Source organism: Rhyacophila brunnea, unplaced genomic scaffold (assembly GCF_057557595.1).
Source record: "Rhyacophila brunnea isolate RB1 unplaced genomic scaffold, BYU_Rbru_1.0 scaffold_15, whole genome shotgun sequence".
Classification (NCBI taxonomy): Eukaryota; Metazoa; Arthropoda; class Insecta; order Trichoptera; family Rhyacophilidae; genus Rhyacophila; species Rhyacophila brunnea.
The window spans coordinates 32,813,219-32,835,367 of NW_028232806.1; positions in this window are offsets into that span (position 1 = coordinate 32,813,219).

A 22,149-nucleotide genomic window follows, 5' to 3' on the forward strand; every position below is an offset into this window, starting at 1 on the left:
AATATTGTAAAAGAAAGTTTCCTTTGCCAGATTTTAGTTTTGCTCAAGGTCTGAACAAAAACGAACCATAAATTTGAGTGAGTAAGCATTCGGCACGCTTATATCTTTATATCTCCGCTCTATGTGTTAGTGGAAGATAGAATTTCTACTGTTGAATTTTAAAAAATTGAAAACGTCGCCGGAAAAAAATGATTTGGTTGATACATGCATTTAAAACTACGGGCACGTGTTTCTGAAGTTTATTGTTTTTGTGTTAAATATACAGTTAGTGGTAATCATGTTTAGTTATTTTAATAGAATATAATATGGTTAACAATGTTATGTTTAAATTTGGCAGTCGTACTGAAAAGCAACACGATAGTATAAACGTTTCTTCGTTAAGTTGATAATAATAATGTTGTTCTACTGTGCGTTATACGCTAGTAACACGGCTTCATTTTACCGAAAAACAGGCCCTCTCTATATATCAATTCTCTGAGGTTTTTCTCGAATGCACGAAACCATCACATATTCGGAGAAAGAATTTTTTACGTAGTTGAAAAATAAATAAGAAAAATATTTATTTCATCACCCCATTCGTCAGGGTGAAAAAAAAACACATTTTATAAATGGTTATTTTGATTAAAAGTGTTTATATTGAACAAAAATAACCTAACATACAATTATTTTACTTCAAAAATTTTCGTTGTTAGTTATTATTATATAAAATCACTGAAATTAATAAATACCTTAAAAATATATGTTTTAATGAAAAATTGGATGCGTGTGTTTTTGTGGGGGGGAGGGGGTGTAAATTTACCGCACCGGGTGACACTAATCCTGCTCAGATGCGTAGATGATCCGCACACACAATAGAAAAATTAGAGGGAACGTTGCTTATGAGGTAATTTTTCGAATTTCCTTCGATAATTCTCCAAATGATTATTTTCCGACTGTTTTTCTACAAGGCTTGCTTACTTTTCACTCTTTTGAATCTCAAATGTCTATTCTGCTCTTGAAACACTTTTGCCTGTTATCGCGAGGGATGATTTCCAATCCCGGTGTCACAATGAATTGGAATTAACATCCGCGTGTCAATTACGTACGTGGTCGCAGCCATGATTTATTCTGGATGGTCCCCAAAGACGTAGACAGTTTCAGTGACGTGCTATGTATTTTTTACTCGAAATTTTTTTTTTCTGTATAAAAACTTAAATATTTTTTTTAAATATTTTTATTATTTTATAATGGAAATCTCATATTGTGCACGTCTATTTAGATTTATTATGTCCACAATGTTTGGTTTTATTAAATAAATACTATTATTACAGTCTACAGTGTATTTGACTATTCCAGTGAATATTAATTGCATAGAGAGCGATGGCCTGATATGAAATGTTATTAATTTATCCATTGTTCCAATAATCTATTGTTATCTGATTGAAATGTTCAAAATAGTATTTATAATGACGTGTTGTGTATATTTCCAAAATTTAGCTTTCAATGTTCTACGTATAATATTTATAGTCCACGCTTTTAAAAATGTGCAAATATATTATACTCTAATTAATATATTATCATATAACACAAAATAATAAAGTTTGTTTTATTATTATCATTGAATAAATATAATAGTTACTTTAAATATCACCTGTCCTAATCCAGATTTCCACCTGAGGCGATGGACAAAATAGAGAGATTGTTAACAGTCTTAAATACGTGGAAATGCATATCACGGGAGATATCACTCCGTAAAGACACCTCACTATCCAAATACGATTAGATAGTAATTTTATTAGTTTTACTGTTTAATCAAATCATAACTAATTCGGATGCTCATAGCTTAATTGGTAAAGCACATTGACGTGAATCTAGTGGTTATAAGCGAAAGCGCCGACAGACGTCAGGTAAGTATATTTATATAAGGTGTTTTCAAATTGTATATATTTATTATAAAGAATGTTACACTCTCAAATCTTGTGAATTATTCGTTGAATAAAATAAAATAAATAGTCTATCATTTATTTGTTTATGGGCTCACGCATGTACGCCTATATTAGGCTTTTTTCTATTAAGCTACGAAGTCTTACCTGAGACTTATTAAGCTTAACGTTTACATAATTATACAGCATATTATTCTGTTATTACAGTATTATTATTACAATTAATCATGTAGTATTACAATTTAAACTTACAAATTTACACTTGAAAGCCACACTCCCTCAGAAAAACTTGGATATACTGGAACGCCTTGATATTCGGCCGAGCTAAAAATATCGTACGATACAGTGGCAATTGGTATTTTTGTTTACTTAGTTCCTCAAGAAGCCTTTGTCTCTGGAAATCATACAGAAAACATTGCCAAAAAACGTGATTAATGGCATCAATCTCACTTCCGCACAGACACCTAGGGTCATTTATTATATTACCCAAGCAAGCCTGAGATGCGGCAATAATCCAGAAGAAATTGTATTAGGCTTTGTAACCTACACAGTCTCGATAATAATTGATACAATTTACTTATCCCTTACTTTTGTGCCATAAGACGAGTATATTTTCTTATCAAACTTGTAGCGCATAGATCATTCTTATAGTATCATCTCAGGATGCAAAAAGTTTACCACGGAATTTATGCAATAGCAATCAGACGACTTACGGATTTAATTTAACCACTAATTAAATTTAAACTATAACTGGAGAGACGAATTTATGAAATTTTCTTATTAAAACACTTGGTGGTTATTCCATAATGTTTAGCAATTTTCTAATTATTACACATAGAGATTTATTATCATGGCGTAGTGACTTCTTTTGTACGTTTGAAATATATTTTTTTACAATTATACCTAACAATCAAATTTATGTTTTCGTGTTTACCGTGGCAACACAGTTTTATGAAATTGACTGTTTGAGTAAATCAAAATTTATGTAGCGTTTTTGACAGCAATTTTAAGCTACCCACGATGACCTCTTTGATAGAACGATTATCTGTTCATTTCAAATATGTGTTTAATCTACGATCTCACTGGGTTAAGCCGAATGGCTAACAACCATCGTAAAAAATCTTTTAATATAACATCTATTCTGAATTATAGGCCCATATGTTTGATTTACCGGTGAATATTATTGTAATTTACTTTTTTGTAAAGTTAAATACAATTAAACTAAAATGATTTGTTACTTATTTTACTATTTTTTTTATTCAACGAATAAATCTTTTTAAAAAATAATGTAGGTAACACAATTTTTATTGGTTATAATATATTTTCTCATAAGTGTTTTCAAAATTATGTAACGTTCAATAATTAGAATGTTACATTCTCAAATCTTGTGAATTATAATAAATTATTATTATTATTATTAAAATAATTATTATTGAAATTAAATAAAAAAAAAAATGATTAAAAATTATTAGCAAGTTCAAGTAAGTTACAACGAAAAATCTTGGAGTGATTCGTGACGTCGGTGAGTAATTAAAGTAATACCTAATTTGATTTAAAATACAAAAGCCAATCGCCAATAGTGGCTCAATTTGGAAAGCACTTCAGTGAGTATTGAAAAAGGTATTATTTAAAATATGTCAAATTAAGTATGAATCCTTTAGCATAGTGGTTATATGTGCATGGGCGCGATACCCGAGAGATGCAGGTTCGATTCCTGCGGGACGTCTTACTTTTTTCAAAAAGATTGTTTGTATTGGTTATAATATTATATTTTATCAGAAGTGTTTTCAAAATTATTATGTATGTTCATTTAATTATTGACTTAAATTTTTTTATAGCTTCACTTATAAGATAAACGATCACAATAAGATAAACGTACTTATATATTATTATATTCTATTTTCAAAATTGAACACGTGTGGTAAATTGCTAAACTTGCAACGCGTATGTTTAACCTCGTGATAAGAATCGCGAAGTTCCATCGTTTGAATTTGATCGAAAAAGTTGTATACTTCATTAACCTAACGGCGTCCTTGAAGAAGATCTATCTGATATCACGTGATTCGTTTTGTTGTTAAATTGTATAGTATAACTAGGCTAACAATATGCGATTGATAAAGAGATAACCTTAGATTAAATTCATTCAATTAATTATATAGGTTTTTAGAAATCAATTGAATTGTGTGAATAGTTTTAACTGTAAAAATATTCACATCACACGTTCCACAATATGCCACGGTATTTTCAAACCGTCATCTCCAGCCCGGGCTATCTTCTACAATCCGAAATTCAGTTCACTCGCGCATCCTTAACCTTTCTTGTACGATGCTAATAAATTCCGTCCATTCCGGTGACGTCACCTTGGGTTACCATACAATATTGACAATATTGCAGTAGATAAAAGGAAAATACCTATTCTGGCAACATAAATAAGCCTAATAAGATGTCATCATCATTATTCTACAAAATGATTAAAAAAAAAGCATCACGACCCAATGCTTATAATCATGTTAGTATGTCTATGCCTTCTTACAGACAACAAGTTATAATACTATCTTGATTGCAGGCCTATTTTATATCTCTATCTCATAATTGAGTATGTCTCTCTTTGTCGAATATACTTTTAGATCTTTCTCTTTTATTAGTAATGGAATGCGACGCTCTGTATGCTATTTGAATTTATAATTGATGACAGATATATGTAATCTGTCAGATATCTATCAATTATACGAATATACTGGAAAATTTCGTCGATTTGTCGATTTAAAAAAATAATAACATTTTAATTAGATGATATTATTATACTAATGATTCTAGGAATAGCCGAAATATGAAGATGGCAAAGTGCATAATATCAATTGAAATATTTGTAGTTTAATGGGATGGGTAACCTACGTTGATATTACAGTAACATGAGCGTAAGTTAACCTCTCTAATTTCCGAATATTGTCAAATAGAATAATCCACAAGTTTTGTAGAAATTATTCACAAATATTGTGAATCAGTATCTGTAGTTGTTTATCACTTTCCATCGGGATCACCATTTATAGTTGTTTGGTATTTTAATTAGTTATGATGTTCAACTCCTAAGCTGTTTAATTTTATATGGATAAATTTTATTTGATTAATAAATACAATATAACTGTTTTAACGGTTGTTTATTGTTGTATATATATTTTAATATTCAATATAGTGAGGCTCTATTAATTGTTTTGATAGTTTTCTGTATTACGGAGAAACGATTATTTAATTAAGAGATTATTTGTGAACTGCTTGATTGAACGGTTTGATATCGACTAATCATTATATTATTTAATATTAATAATATACTATGATGAGTTAGAGTGACGAATAATTAATTAGTTTTATTTTATGTTGATAAATGTTACTATATAATATAATTATATACTGACTTACAATATTGATGATTCTAGGAATATCTGAAATATAAAAATGACAATGTATATATTAACTGAAACATTTGCAGTTTAAAGGTCTGGGTAATCGATGGTGACATTACAGTAACGGGAGTGTTATAATAAATTAAATAAAATATGTATTAATATGTACCTTCCTAATATAATATACTATCAACTTTCTTCATTATCAACCTGTATCTATCAATTTCTAGATGAAAGACTCTCCAAGCTCCTTGAAATTTGATCTATGAATTGTCCCAGCAGTGTTGACTACTTGTCTACTGGAATTTTGGATAGGAAAGAACACAATTTAATATGAATCAGATGTTATTTTCACATGATTTTTTAAGGAGACTTGTAAGATCATAACAATATTTTTAAATTATCAAGAAATCATTTGACAACAATATGCTCAACAGATTGGCAAGTTTGTATGCACTTTCGATTATTAGATAATAATCACTTTGTTGATGCAAAATCGTGAATAAAAACTGGCAGAAAATATTATTTTCTTGTTTATACTTAACTTTTAATTTGTAATGGGGTGGCAAAAATATTATCCCTAAAAATATGGACCCCGGATATAAGATTATCAAATGACAAAATAACAGCGATCATTTTTAATTTCCTTATGACCTACATTCACGATTCCGTCCACTTTACGAAAGTACAACTGTCAAACAATTAAAAGCAATCCCCCAAATAACAAGAATGTATTTGGAATACAAAGAAAACGTAAACAAATGCCTTGGGTCTTTTTCTGAACAGGGACGGACACCTGGGGTAAATAAAACAACCCTTCCCGCGAGATGTGACGTCACTTTTTCCGACGGTTGAAATAGGTCCTGTTGGAAAAAAGAGGAGAAGTAGCCGCCAGGGTTATCTTTACAATTCTTACATCTCGGAAGTGACTTAAAAAGAAATGTAAACATTGGAATAAGTACCGCTGCTTGTAATGGAATAAATTGATTGCGTCTTTATTTACGTACAAGAATTTCTGGTTTTCAGAGAAAAAATGTTATGCTGTTTTTAACTCGGTAGTTACGTAAAATTTTTTAACGTTACAAATATCTGGTGGTTCTTCCTAATCCATAATGTTTATATTATACTTATTACGAAATATATTAATATTACCCTTAAATATCTCAGATAAGCGGATAGCGACAGGAAGTATTATTTTGTAAATAAGTAAGCGCGACACCGGTGTCCAATCTGAAACGGCTCTAAATGCACGGTGTGGCTTCTTGATAGAAAATATTTGTTTTAACTGAAGTAAGGAGCATAGATCGATTGAAAACGACATTGCATGGACAGAGTAGTGTATAAAATCGATCGATTAGAAAAATTTGAAATATGACGGATTCTAACATGTTTTGTATTTACCATTCTCAAAATTGGATTTGATTTTTACGTAAACTATTTCGTAGTATTTTTATGTAGAAACGATAAAATTCATTTGTTTATTTAAATATTTTGATTATTACCTACTCATTCATAAATAATTACAAGATAAAAAGAACTTTTTATATACCACGTTTTTTAAATTTTCTGTTGAATCATATACACTTGACTATTCTATGTATTAATAATTTAGGACAAATAAAGCAATTATCAACAAATCATTTTTTTTTTTACTATTTTGCAACAAACAAACAATATAGAATACTGAAATGTCATTTTAATTTCCGTTATAACGCACGTATATATTGATAATTTAGTTGCTAGGACCACCCCATTAGCAACCAATAATAGTGGATTGGATTACGAATTTCTTCCGAAATAACTTTTCATACAAAACAGAATTAACTGACAATGAATTCAACTCTTCTTAAAGATGGCTAAAAGTATTAAAAGAATGCATTGGCATTGTATTCTGTTATATTCAAATAGTTTCAAATGTCTAACTAGTCGGAAAGTTAGTTAAAAATCGATTAAAAGATTTTTACTTGATAAACAACCACTGGACAAACAAGAATACGAACTAAGAAAAACGTGGTGTAATATTACTTCCTGTCGTTAATAAGATTTCATTTAAAACATATTTCACAACATAATCTCAGAATAGCTATAGGCTGATATTTCTTCCTTCAAAGCAAAATTCATTCTCTCATTTCGTACAAGCGGAAGGACAAAATCCGCAAATGTCAAGTCCGAAAAAAGTTTACCGTGATATATTGCACTAGAAGATGGTGGAACTAGCACAGAGTTAGTGTAGAAACCGATATGGCTTCCGGTGCACTAAACTGAAATACTGCGCTGCCAACGTTAAATTTAGCTAAATAATGCCTATCTACAGTCTTCTATGTTCCAAAAATATCCAGTTAACAATACAAACTGTAATATTATATTGTATTATCATTTACTATTACTTATCTTAACTAGCTTAACTAATGTTTATATTCCCACCATATAAACCAAAACTTTTGTTGAAGTCTTAGTTTCTGGCGACTGACTAATCTTATATATTTTATAAACTATTTCTTATATTTAACGTATAATTCACAAAATTTTGAGAATGTAACATTCCATATATTGAACATACATAACTGGAAAACATCCCACTAGAAAAAATCATAATATTTGAAAAAAAAAATACGAAGCTCAACAGGATGTGAACCCGTATAACCACTAGTATTGCGCCAACTGTTGCCTTAACCAATAATGCTACGAGCGTCCTGTCTAATTGTGACAATTTAAACTAGTAGGTCATACATGAAATGCTTATCAAATTATGTTATTATTGACCATTGGTTTTTGTATATTAAATCAAGGAATATTATGAATAGTACATAAAATAGTAAGAAAAATAATTAGCACAGGGAAACTGGTAAGAAATTACATATAAATTATTACAAGATAAAAAGAACTTTTTATAGACCACATTTTTAAATTTTCTATCGAATTATTATGCTCAATATGCTCAAACTTGTAATTGATAATATGAAGTAAATAAAAAACAAATATATAACACTGAAATATCATTTTTACATTTCATTTAGATTTCCATAGTAACGCACGTATATATTAATAATTTAGTTGCTAGGACCATCCCCATAGCAATCAATAATGGTCTTACCTTTTACGGATTTTTCTGAAATAACTTTCCATACAAAATAGAATTAACTAAAAATTAATTCAATTCTACTTAAAGATGGTTAAAAGTATTAAAATAATGCATTGGCATCGTGTTCTGATATATTCTAAAAGTTTCAAATGTCTAGCTAGTCGGGGAACAAGCTAAAAATCGATTGCAAAATTTGTACTGGACAAACAACCACCGAAAAACCAAGAATACGAGCTAATGAAACGTTGTAAAAAAATAAACAACCTTCTCTCAAACCTGCTATCGCAAAAGAGGACGATATTGATGACCATTCTAATTGTTTGAACACAGTTATTACTATTACAATGGTAGGCTAGTTTTGCACCTGGTAATATATCTGGTTATTGGTGAGTGTAATGAAAAAATAACGCAATCGAGTGATAATGAATGTTTGGTCAGGTGACTCACACGTTGTCTACAATAGTACACGGAAACGGAAACTGATTTTGTTCATAACGTGAGCGGTTAACGAGTGCACATTAATCAACGGTGTGTAATCATCGTACTTTTGATTTGAAATAAAACCATATATCATCACGTAGAGCGTAAATTCATAATATATTATATTCTTACAGTTTATGAATATGCCATTCAAGTATATAGTTAACATTATTTTCTATAAATCATTAATAATGCTAAACCTTTTAATACCCTGTGTTTACCTACATAGCTAACGACAGAGTGTTTACTCATCCAATGTACTTATTTTGGAAAGCTCTACAAAAAAAAGAACGAAGCACTTTTTTGCCCTCACCCACCCCTAAGACTATCGTGATGGATCGATCCAACAAAATAAATGGCAGTATGTCTTTAATACTGCCTCCAAAGAAGGCTATAACGCGATGTAAACTCCGCCCTTTGAATACAAATCAAGGGGTAAAAAAAAACTAAAACCTTAAATCAGTAGCGCACTAAATAATACACAATATTATGATTGTTGTTATGCAATTACATATTGTATAATTATTTAAAATTTCTTTTTAATTATATAAAAAATAAAGTATAAGTCTGTTTACTGGAAACCAGGCGAGAACAGCGGCAATTTTCATGGCAGATTTTGACGAAATTAATGACTTCAAAATTTATAATCTAACCTAACCTAACAAATAATCCAGTATATCGGCTATTTTCAAAATTTATTTACTGCTGGTTTCTACTAATGACTAAATATACAAGAACCAAAAATAATATATGATATATTAGTGCACAGACTTTGAATGTACAGTTTTTACAGAAATACAATTACTCATTGAACATAAAACGCATTTTTGCATCATATTACGAATGCATATTTGATAAAATATTATTGTCTAATTAAATACATTATAATATATGTTTGCATTAACTTCAACTTTCATTCGATTTGTGTGAGTACCATGTGAAAGCACTAACCGTGATTAACCCATTCAATATTGTATTTGTTTAATATTTTACATGATTTTATAATATAATATATTATATTATTCTATATTTACTAAATATATATGTGTAGTGAGCAAGCCATTATCAGATTTATAGAAACTTTGTTAGGCCAATAAAATTGATTTATAACAGAACACTCCCTTATGTGTGGACAAGTTAAAAAAATAGGTAAAAGCTCGGGGACCGTGATTTTGATAGATGAATGGAGTCTCATGAGACTTACAAAAGCTGAGAATTACCAGCAACTAGTATATGGAAATATAAACTAGGATGGAGTGGAAAAGTTGATTGACGCGACAATGGAAGAAAAAAGAAGAATGACATAAATATTGTAAAAAAATTAACCTGAAAGCCTGCGTATCTTTAGTCAAAAGGAATACTTGGGAAAACAATTTTTCAGATTTTTTCTTTATTTTTTTTATAAATTTACGGCTTTATAATGTAAGGAATATAATTTTTTAATTTAATTTTAATTTTTTAATTTTTCTGTTGAATCATATAAACTTGACTTGACTAGCTTAAATGATCAAAACAATTTGTACTTGATAGAAATAATACTGAAATGTCATTTTGACATGTCATATTGATTTCCATAGTAACGCACGTATATATTAATAATTTAGTTGCTAGAACCCCAGACCCCTAGCAACCGATAATGGTGTCGAAATAACTTTTCATACAAAACAGAATTAACTGAAAATGAATTCAATTCTACTTAAAGATGGCTAAAATTATTTAAAAAATGCATTGGCATCGTGTTCTAATATGTTCTAAAAGTTTAAAATGTCTAGCTAGTCGGAAAGTTAGTTAAAAATCGATTGCAAGATTTGTACCGGACAAACAAGAATACGAGCTGAGAAAAACGTTGTAAAATAGGATAACTTAGATACAATATTATCTGTATATTTGATAATGATGATGGGCATTGAAATGAACTGGTTTTGATGTCAGCCAAATTTATTATGGTAAGCATTACTCAATATAATTCACGTGATATTATATTATTAGAGATCTGCATAGTAATTATAGAAATTATAGTTTATTATAAGTATTTATTGTAGTGTAATTATTAAACATAGTAATTATATATATTACGATTCGTTACTATATATAAAATATTATACTTACTTAATTAGATTTTCTTCAACAAATTAAATTGTCTCCCCTGCCACTGTTTGTGAAAAAAGGTGGATACAATTCTGTACTTATAGCTTTTTATGTGATTAAAAGCTTATAATGATAAAAAAACATTACGTACCGATTTAAAAAAAAAATGCTATGTAAAAACGGCGCCTTCTGAAAAATGTAATTAATTTAAATCAGAGAATTATCGACAGCAGTGAGATTATTCATTAATTTAAAATTAGTTATTTCAGTATTTTATTTAAAATAATATTATTGTAAATCTTTTGAAGAGTTTTTTGTATTTTTTAATGGAAAGTAAGTAATAATAACTAAATAGGTCTGGAAAATACAAATATTGTTTTTTTTAATTTGACTGAGTTCGAGTCCGAGATCGACCTAATGGATCTGGCTCCCATAGACTTTTTTTAAATAATTAATTGTGTACTTAGTGTAGTTATCGTTGTTTCATTTACTCATATACCTATAATGCAAACTACACTGTTTCTGGGTTAACAATTTTACTAAAACTAATGTCATTTTTATAGATGTGGTATAAAATATCACATATAGTGATTTATATACACATGATACTAAATTAGGCAATCGAATCCGATAATGATCCCAAGAATCGATTATTTTGAACATATTGTACTACCGACTATTTTCATTTTTCCAAAGAGGACGAACCGTTCTATGACCGTGCTGGTGGCATGGTAAAAATTATCGCATTTCCAATCGATCCGTGCTTCGGTCTTACTTTTATTGAAGAACTTGGGTGGTTGGTTTTTTTTATTTTTTTTTAAAACCTCAATTAAAAAAAATTGACAAATAATATTTCCTGGAAACATCGATATTATATGTGAACCCTAGAACTTATATAAATTGTTAGAATCGTTCCGCATATTATGTTTACGAAAAGTCAATGGGAGCCTGGACTATAATAGGTTGAGCAAGCGGCTAACATTTTTCTCGTAAACATAAATATATGTTAATACAAACCTGCACTCAGTGGAGGCCCATAATATTATGATTCTATTAGGATCGGAAATGGTCAAAAGAAATAAGAAAAGAATAATAATATTTGTTAAAATTAATAATAATATAGTCATTCTTATATTGTTCAACGATAACTGTTAGTGCACAAAAATCTGTGGTTGCAGGGTAAAAGTCCTTGAGTCGCATTTTTACAAAATTAAATTTAAATGCCAATGTATATAAAGAATAATTATTGTGCTCTTTATTTTTGTATATCATATAATATATTTTGTCACATCTAAGCTAAATAAATAGATATTTTAATTATTTGTAAAAATAGTTTAATTTAAGAAATTCATTTTTAACTATTAGTAAAATTACTTATTCATAACACAATTTCAAAAACTTCATTATACATAGATAAATAATGTATAATATTTTTTAAAAAGATACACCCATTAATACTTATAAGCAAGAGTATTTTGAAAACTAATTTATTTTAAAAATGATTATCTCAGCTGCAACCAAACTGACTTAAGCACTTTCACCCCGAAACTACAGAAATAATGGGTGTTTTTTATTCCTACACCAGGCAAAAATCATAACATAACGATTATTAATAAACAATCTCTTTTATTCAACAAATAATTAACAAGATTTTAGAATGTCATATTCCATATATTGAACATAATATATTATTTGAAAACACAATATATACCCACTAAAAAAAATCACATTTGAAAAAAATACCATGCTCGACGGGACGGGCTTAAACTCATGTGGCGCAGTCCAGCTATCTCAATTTCGGTCGATCAGGTCTTCTCTTGCTATCGGGAGTTGGGTGCATAATCCGCCTTGCTGGTATATCAGTTACATATACCTATACAGCCCCTAAGTATACTTTGATCTCCAAATGCCATTTTATTGAACACTCACAAAGGTTCTTCTCAAAACTATCCTCTCAAAGATATATATATTTCTCTCATCCCATTTGCTGAGTGCCTATTATTCTGATCCATATGTTCATAATGGGCGCAAAAGCGTTTTGGTTTTCTTTGAGAGTGCCTTGTTATTAAGAAGCCTTTGGAGATCAAAATAGTACCTGTTGGCGAGGGTGATCTGGTGATTTATTTCGTCGCTTATTATTAATATTGATAATTAATGAATTCACAGTTTAAAATGAATATAAGTTTTTATTTTGCGTCAGCGGTCCACGAAGTATTTTTTTCTATTTATACTGGTCCGCAGGAATAAAAAAGTTGTTAAACACTGCTGTAGGTTACAACACTTATATTTTGGTATTCAATGTTTATAAACATCACGTTTTTCAAGATAATAAATAATACAATATCCCAACGGGAACATTTCATTTAACAAAGCTTTTTTTTTAGCATCTAATCTTCTTTACCGTTGTATTTAACCGTTCAAAGGGAATAATATTGATGATGTTGTTAGTACCGATCCATTTTTTTCTGTAGGCCGAATTTATTTCTAAAAAATGTATGATCAATCCGTTTTCTATATAAATATTTTATTATTAAGGCAACATTTTATAAAACATTGTATAAATAATAATCATTGTTTTCTTTCATGTTATTTGAGCTGTCACCATGAATTATTTATTGTCTTTTCATCCTCAAATTTTAAAGTTATTTGGAGAAGCCATTTATAAGACATATATGTAGGGGGAGATTGGGTTAGTTATAACACTTTTGATGTTTTTATTTTTATATTTTTTATTTTCAAACTTACGCAATGTATTCCAATGAAGAAATACTAATTGATAATTAAAGTATACATTATTATGAATAAACTAGTTATTATATAGAAAAAAATACATATACGTATGTTTATATAAAAATGGAGAATCGTTGCAACCTGCCCCGACAGCGGGGTACTTGCAATACCTCTGGGAAAAATTGCAACATCTACTCGGCGGCATCAGGGACATCTGATTTGCAGTTGACACATATTATGTAAAAAGCATTTTATTGTTACAGATAAAGTATGCCCACATGTTTCATTTTCCTTATTTCCATTGGTGTAAAACCACACAAAATTAAGAATCCATACAAAATTCGTTGTATGAAATCTCTCAATTTTCATCCGCTAATACCTAACAGTCTTTTACACAACCACGGCTTATTAATTATGTTTCCGTATCACTATTATTATTAAATAATATATATAACATTTATTTTTTTACTTCGGGTCAGTTTCGATATGTTACAACTAACCTCGTAACATTTGTTGCAACCAACCCCATCATCTAAAATTGAATTCCAGTCTCAAAATTTTGCGATTGCTGTAATATTGAGTGAATTTAAGATCCGTGCATATATTTTATAATACTTTGGCAAGAAAACATGTTATGACACAGATATCCAAATTAATAAAAGTAACAGAAAATATTTACCTTTTAAAAAAAAAACACTCCGAGTAAACGAAAACAAACTTTTAATAATATCTCCTGTCTGACGCAATATATTTAACTGATTTTTGGACCACTATGTGTGTTATACTACCATCTGACGTATAATTAATAAATTCCGTTAAAATTGTGATTGGTGGCCATTTTAAATCAATTGTTGCAACTTACCCCTATTGCAACTAACCCCATCTCCCCTACAATCTAAATCAGACCTAGGCAAACTTTTTGGATGAAGAGCCACCTTAGGAATATAAAATGAATTATTACAATAAGTAATATTTCCATACATACCTACCCTAGACAGCTGCAGAAGCCGCCAAAAGCAGTCTTGTCTATAGAATAAATGCGCAGGAATGGTTTAAAATTTGATTTTTTACTTATCTAACCACTTCATTCTATTACTTTCTAGCCTCGCAGCATATTATATAGGTAAATCATGTCATGATACCTCACTTCCCATACATCTTACTACCCGTAAGTCTACTCTAAAGTCCAAAGCGCACAAAGTTGCGACCACACAATGAAAATACAAAGTGATTTAATACCGCAGAGCCTACGAGTTTAGCGTAACGAGGTGAAAGGAACTCGCAAGCCGCGGCACAGCTTACCTCGCTAATGGTTTAGCTAACACTAGTGTTACTAATGTTACTATAATATCACCTTAAATTATAAACCTAGCCAATTAAACTGAAAATATTTCAGTTAATATGCATTTCGCCATCTTAGTATTTAGGCTATTCCTAAAATAATCCATGGATCATGACGAAGTGGCTACCCGAACGAAAGAGACCCAAAGGCCGTCCAAGAAGGAGATGGGCTGACGCCGTAGAAGTGGACTGGCTTTATATAGAAAGACCCGGTAACTGGAGAAGTGTGGCGAGAGACCGGAGTGAGTGGAGAACGGTTGTGGAGGAGGCCAAATCGCACCCCGGGATGTAGCGCCGTGGAAGAAAAAGAAGAAGATTCCTAGAATCATCAATATTTTTTAGGTTTGTATCGGATGATCATGAGAAGTGAAACAGTGTGTACTGGTTAACTTGTGTGTCACAAGAGAATAATGACAACTCGCAATGCACTGTTGTTATTTAATTGACCGTAGATATAAAAATAAATGTATGGCAGATGAGTGAATAACAAGTATGATTATATTATATAACTTCTTTTATTATATTAACTGTCAATTCATAGTGGAAATGAATTGTTTGCAAAAATGTTATACCTAGAACTTTTTCTAGTTTTAATAAATAAATCTGGACCAGTTTCGTCCCCCTCAGAGTAATATTTTCAACTAAATAATAATAAGACTTAGATCACAAAAAAGACAGCGTGGAAAGAGTGTAGAATTATTAAATAACAAGCCTCAGAAAAAAATTGAAAAAAAAAATGTCGCCGGTCAGGACTTAAACTTCCAAGCATCGAACTCCAGCCCCAAGTACAACAAAATTAATTATTTTTTTGAATAAGCATGATTATTTATATAATTTATGGTGGTCACGTTTTCGTTATGGATATCTCGTCCTATGGGCTTACAACAACATTTTAGAGACATCAAATCACCAAAAATAAAGCCGACATTTTTTGTAAAGATCAATTTTAAGTGGCTATCCTACCTAAACATTTATAATAAATATGGACATGAAATAATAATCTAAGTTTGCTGCTCTCATCACAAAGTGCAGTGGTTTCCCTACTCTTACGATGAGTCAATTACCATGAAACGCCATTGAATCTTTTTATAAAAACAATCAAAAACTATCTAGTGGTTATGATAAATCATACCTACAATTATTATGATCGTGAAACAAAATTAATAGTGTACTTAATATGTTTATAAAAATCCAAACTCTGTATCGTAAATGTTGAATTTTGAATAAAATGTCATAAAAACTTTATTACAGGTCGTTATATGGTTAGTAAAATTATGACAATAATTTTGTATAAAAACATTTACAAGAAAAAAAAGAAAGGAAAAATTTTTATTTCCTGATTCGGAAAAATGGTTTAACATAAAAAAATCTTAGAGTTATAATTTTTATAAATACAGTATCATTAGGTACCTACGCGATTCTTTTGTAATTCGCTCAAGATATTTTTCTGCCTGTATTTAACGTATTTTCTAACCGAAAGCTTTTTTATTCGCAATATTTTTATATCACATAACTGTATAATATCGTAGGTAACTAAAGCTTTTTGTAGTTATACCTTATTCTGAGAGACACAATAAATATATCACGCTTAGTATAATCTGACAGATATGGGATACGAGTAATATTATTTCTAACTGTTTTTTTTATAAATAAACCGATCATATGCTTCAATAATATTTACTTCTGATAAATCTGTTTTTGGCATAGAATAATTCTGGTTTGGCATTAATCGTGACACATAAGTTTACTTGGTAACATAAAATATATTTTGTTATCATATTATTTTATCTATCAATAATAATATCGTGGGGTTACAGCCAATAATTGGTAAGTCTCGCAATCATATTAAGGAGTTTGAGTTGAAGTTTGACATGCCCTTTTAGGCATAATCCTAAATTTTTTGTGCTTTATGTGCATGTTCTATTATATATAAGATTAACTTTATAATATAGACACATAATCCGTTGTTAACTCTGAATACTTAAATTATCGTCTTATCAATTTTTGGCAGCACTCTACGATATAGCCCCTAAAATAATATATAATATATGAATAGGTACCTACTATTATAATATGCCTTCTCTCCAGTTATGTTCCATAATAATGATGAAATTATAACCAGACGATAATTTTAACTGAGGTGGTTTTTGTATGGACTCATAAGAGTAAAAAGGCATACATGCTGCAGGCACCAAACTAGAAGACTCCAACCTTCGCACTGGATTAGCCAGTTCCTCGCCGGACATTGCAACTTTGCCGCCAGACTCCACGAGTTTTGCTTGATAGTAGATGGGCCAGATTGTACCTGCGGGCATGACCACCAAGATGTTGAACACATCCTCTGGGATTGCCCGCTTATGGGAGCCCGCGGAGCTGTTTGCCAGGGTCCCTCCTCACAGGGGCCCATTTGGACATGGAGATCTGGTTACAACCGAGGCCAACTCTGCGGCACTGCAAATTTGCAGCGTCATATGAGGGGCGGGATAGTCCCGACTCATCTGTAGACTTATCCATTTCAATTCGTGACACTCAGTATGCGGGTATACGGGGCGCTGAACGTCAGCGGACAGCAGAGCTTGTCAAAAAAAAATCTTTCTTAACTTCCTTCTGTAATCACAAGGGTGTATGGTTGTAACATATGGGACTGACGGCGCCGTTTCGGGACGGAATAAGCACTTAAGATCACTTCTTTCAGACACATTTAAAGCGTCATGGAAAGCGGCCGTGCATATCGACGGCTGTGCATATATGACGGGTGGTGGTGGGAACTTTAACGTAGTTTGACTAACATAATTAATAAAATATTAAACAGGGAGGAGGTGGCAAAGAAAGTAATTTCATGTCTTCGAAATAAATATACTTCGCCAAATTGAATGTTAAAAAAAATAAAATATACTTAATTATAATGAATAGCGTAATGATACACTATAGGTACATTTTGAGAATAGCTTCTGTAATTTACTCGAAACGTCGAGAAAAGTAGGAGAAAATATGAACGATCCCAACAAATTAGTTTCACACCATCAGCAAAACTAGTTTTTTTATTATTAATAATAATAAACTTCATTTACGATCTCCGAGCGGTAACGTGTTGGCCATTTTACTCCCCGATTTTAACTCCGGGTCTGGCAAATAATACAACCTCAACTCTGTAGAGGCCCATATAATGATTTTCTTAGGATCAAACGTAGTATGAAATAATTACAAGATAAAAAGAACTTTTTATGTACAACGTTTTAAAATTTTCTGTTGAATCATATAAACTTGACTTTACTAGCTTAAACGATCAAAAAAAATTGTTCTTGATAGAAATAATACTGAAATGTCATTTTAACATTTCATAATGATTTCCATAGTACCGCACGTATATATTAATAATTTAGTTGTTAGGACCCGGACCCCTAGCAACCAATAATAGTGGATTGGATAACTGATTTTTTTTCGAAATAACTTTTCATACAAAACAGAATAAACTGAAAATGATTTCAATTCTACTTAAAGATGGCTAAAAGTATTAAAAAATAGCATTGGCATCGTGTTCTGATATATTCTTAAAGTTTCAAATGTTTAGCTAGTCGGGAAGTTAGTTACAAGTCGATTGCAAGATTTGTACTGGATAAACAACCACTGGACAAATAAGAATACGACCTAATAAAAACGTTGTAAAAATAGGTATTAATGCCAGTTTAATAAAACAACTTATGGGTACCTACTGATTGTAGTCGATAGATTAATTAGTCTAGTTTCATCGTCTAAAACAATCTGGTAACAAGGCACTGAACCAACCAATATTGACTTACCGGTTGAAGTGTTAGATTCTCACGAAGGCCGATAAGTGTGCCCTCAATAATAATATTATATTCAACAATATTATACTTCGAGAGAAAAGTGGTGAATAAAATATTAAGCTCCATAGTAGAGGGCAACAGATGGTTTATATGACGTAGACTGAAGCTTTAGTGGTGCGTTAGAATAGTGCCCAAATATCAAAGGATATCCTGAATACCAAACCGGGTGGTTGGAGGTCAACTGGCAAGCCCGAACTTTGGTGTTTTAACGGTGTCAACAAAGATGCAATAAAGACCGGTAGAGATACCTGAAGAATACTCTCCTTAAATACTGGTATATGAAAAATATACTTGGAAGAAGCTAGGACCTACCCAGTGTTATTAAACCAATGATGATAATGATAAATGTCAGTATAATATTTTCGCTATTTGAAATCTCTTGACGAAAAGATAGCTAGTACGTTTCTGGTTGCATGATTATTTATTCATTTGGGAAAAGCTCCTAATTGCGAAAAGTTTTGTAAACATCGCTAGGCGCATAGTGTAGAGCTTTCGAATCTATGAAACTGGGAGTGTTAATGTGCAAACTGATTTAAGTTTAAATTAAATTTGCAATTTATATAAATTATTGTATACTCAGTAATTGTGACTATCGTGGTATGGAATCCTCATTCAAGGGTATAATTTATGCTTATCGTAGAGTGACAGTTTGTTTTAAATTAGATTTTTTTTTGCAGTATGAATGAGGTGAGTTTTGATGGTGAATACGGCATCCGTAATAATATTATTATCTGCATGGGCCGGCACACATATTTGTTCTTTCCGGATATTAAATAGCGATTGGAGATAACCATGTTGACTCCTGACTATTACACCAGTCAATTTTTGACAGGCCACTGTGGGATCGCTGCCAAGCTCTTTGAGCTTGGACTTGTTACCCGACCGACATGTCCATTTGGTGGAGAAAAACAGGATGCGAATCACATCCTCTGAGAATGTCCGAGAATTCACTCGGAGAGAGAAGAGTTACTGGCCGTCCGACTTGGTCTCCACAAAGGCCAATTATCTTACATTTAAAAATTTTGCGGCGTCTTACTGCGGGCGTGAAGATCTCTTTACATTACTTTTGCTGTCCGTATGATTAGCTTCGTTTTTTGTTATATTTATTAAATTCCTTTCTTTTTTGTTAATTTCCTTGTGCTTTTTCTCTCCCCGGCACTTTGCATTAGAGTACATCAGTAAACTTAGTCAAAGCTCACTTGAGAGCGCGGCGACCTCAGTCTCGGGTAACTGCTTCTGGGACATTGCCGGGCGTAAACAAATGTACAGATGCTTCACATCAAACGTAGTGCCTCGTGTTATGCTCGATTAAGGCCGAATGTGGTGCGGGGCGGATTTGGTTTAGAGGGCGTGTTTGTGTTTTTTTTTCTAGATGCCTTTATGGATACCTCGTATTTACTATCGTGGTTTCTTAAAGGACTTCGGCACGCAAACTACTCTACTTGATGCTAGTCAAATGAAAACTGTGCTGGCTGAGAGAATATGCCCTTATTGAAAACTATTCTTCTACCCGCATCGGGTATTACTAATTTGAATTCGGCCAGGGCCAATGAAAACGGCTTGCAAAAACTCTGGAAAATTATTTTGAATCTGTATATAAAATTATTTTCATTAATATTACACCTTTTAGGGAATATTATTTTTTATATATCGGTATTATTTTGACACCAGAGCTGTCAGTGACCCACTGCCGTCTAGATTTGTCATAAATTTACCACTGTATGACGAATATTATTATGTCGATATAGAAGGCGAGGCAATCTGAGCTGACGTTTTCCGTTGCCTAAGTTAAGCGTGTCAATCGTTAGAAGATATGTCAAAATAAAATGAATACACAAAAATTTGTTTATTTGAAGCGGCAAAGGAGAGGGTGTAAATAATTCAGTTGGAACTTTTTTCATTTATTCTTTGTCATCATGTGTACTCATTTTTAAAATGTCAGCAATTAATAGCGACATAATATTATCATATAATGTTATTTAAAGGTGCATACCTGTGTTGTGGGAATTTATTCTATTAAACAACTTTACTGATAACTCAACCATAAAATTTTCACTTGTGCTTTTTTGACACAATATTTTTCATAATAAACACCAGATAAATAAAACGAAATATTATTCATTCAAAAGATATTACTATGAATATTGACAAGTTCTCAATGAGTAGACAATGGCTGGATAAATGCTATCATGCAGTGGTACTTAAGAGGTACTAAACGCCTACAGAAACGCCCTAAATCCCACTGGATAGACGAGCTCATAAAGTTCGGTGAATGTACGTGGCAGCAAATAATTAGGGACCAAGAAGAGTGTAAATAGCTAGAAGAGGCTTTCATCCAGCAGTTTATTGACCCAGGCCAGCACCATATTAAGATTAATAAAGCCTTATCTTTTTGCACAAGCAACGAGTGGTCCACTATTCAGCTATCAAAATCAGATCCCAGATTGCTTGGCATATTGATTCGCGCTTTCTCGTTTCAAATTGAATTATATAAAATTCTCAAATCAAATATAAACTCTCAGTATTATTTATAAATAATATACATTCCCGTTATTCATCAGCTGTCAAAGTCAGACTAGTCTTTCACACAAAAACCGGTGGTAATATGGATTTCAAAAAAATATGTAGCATTGTTCTATGCATTGCATTTGTAGAAGATGTGTTAATGCTAGTGTATTATATATCATGTAACTCATCTATCCAATTCAAACTTTTCCCTGTGTGAACACGACAGACGCGTTAGTATGAACACTCTATTTAACAATGACTAGTCATTCAACAAACAACGGGAGGGGCGGAAAAAGTAGGACCAGTCGTTGTGAATTTATCGGCTTTCTACTTGAGTCGGCAATGCCCAGGTTTATGATCATGATGTCTAAATCAATAAATAGTTATTCAATTTTCATACGATTTTTATAAACAATCATAGATTTGCGTTAAAATATAGAAGAAATAAAAGCGAGAATCGTTTGTTTTTTATAGCTTCTATATCGTTTAAATATTGATATATTGGCGCTTTGTACAGCAAAGATATTGGATGCTTGGCCGCACTAAATACTATGATCACGCCTATCATTAGTATAGTAATATAAAATTATCAAGAGAGCATCCCAATGAATATTATGTATTACAAATAATTAAAATTACAGTTCTGTAGTAAGATGGCAATACCCAATATGTCCGTTTTTTTGGCAAATTGAGTTATGTATACCACCAGACTCTTCTAGGTGAGATCTGCAAGCTGTCAAAATTTGGTA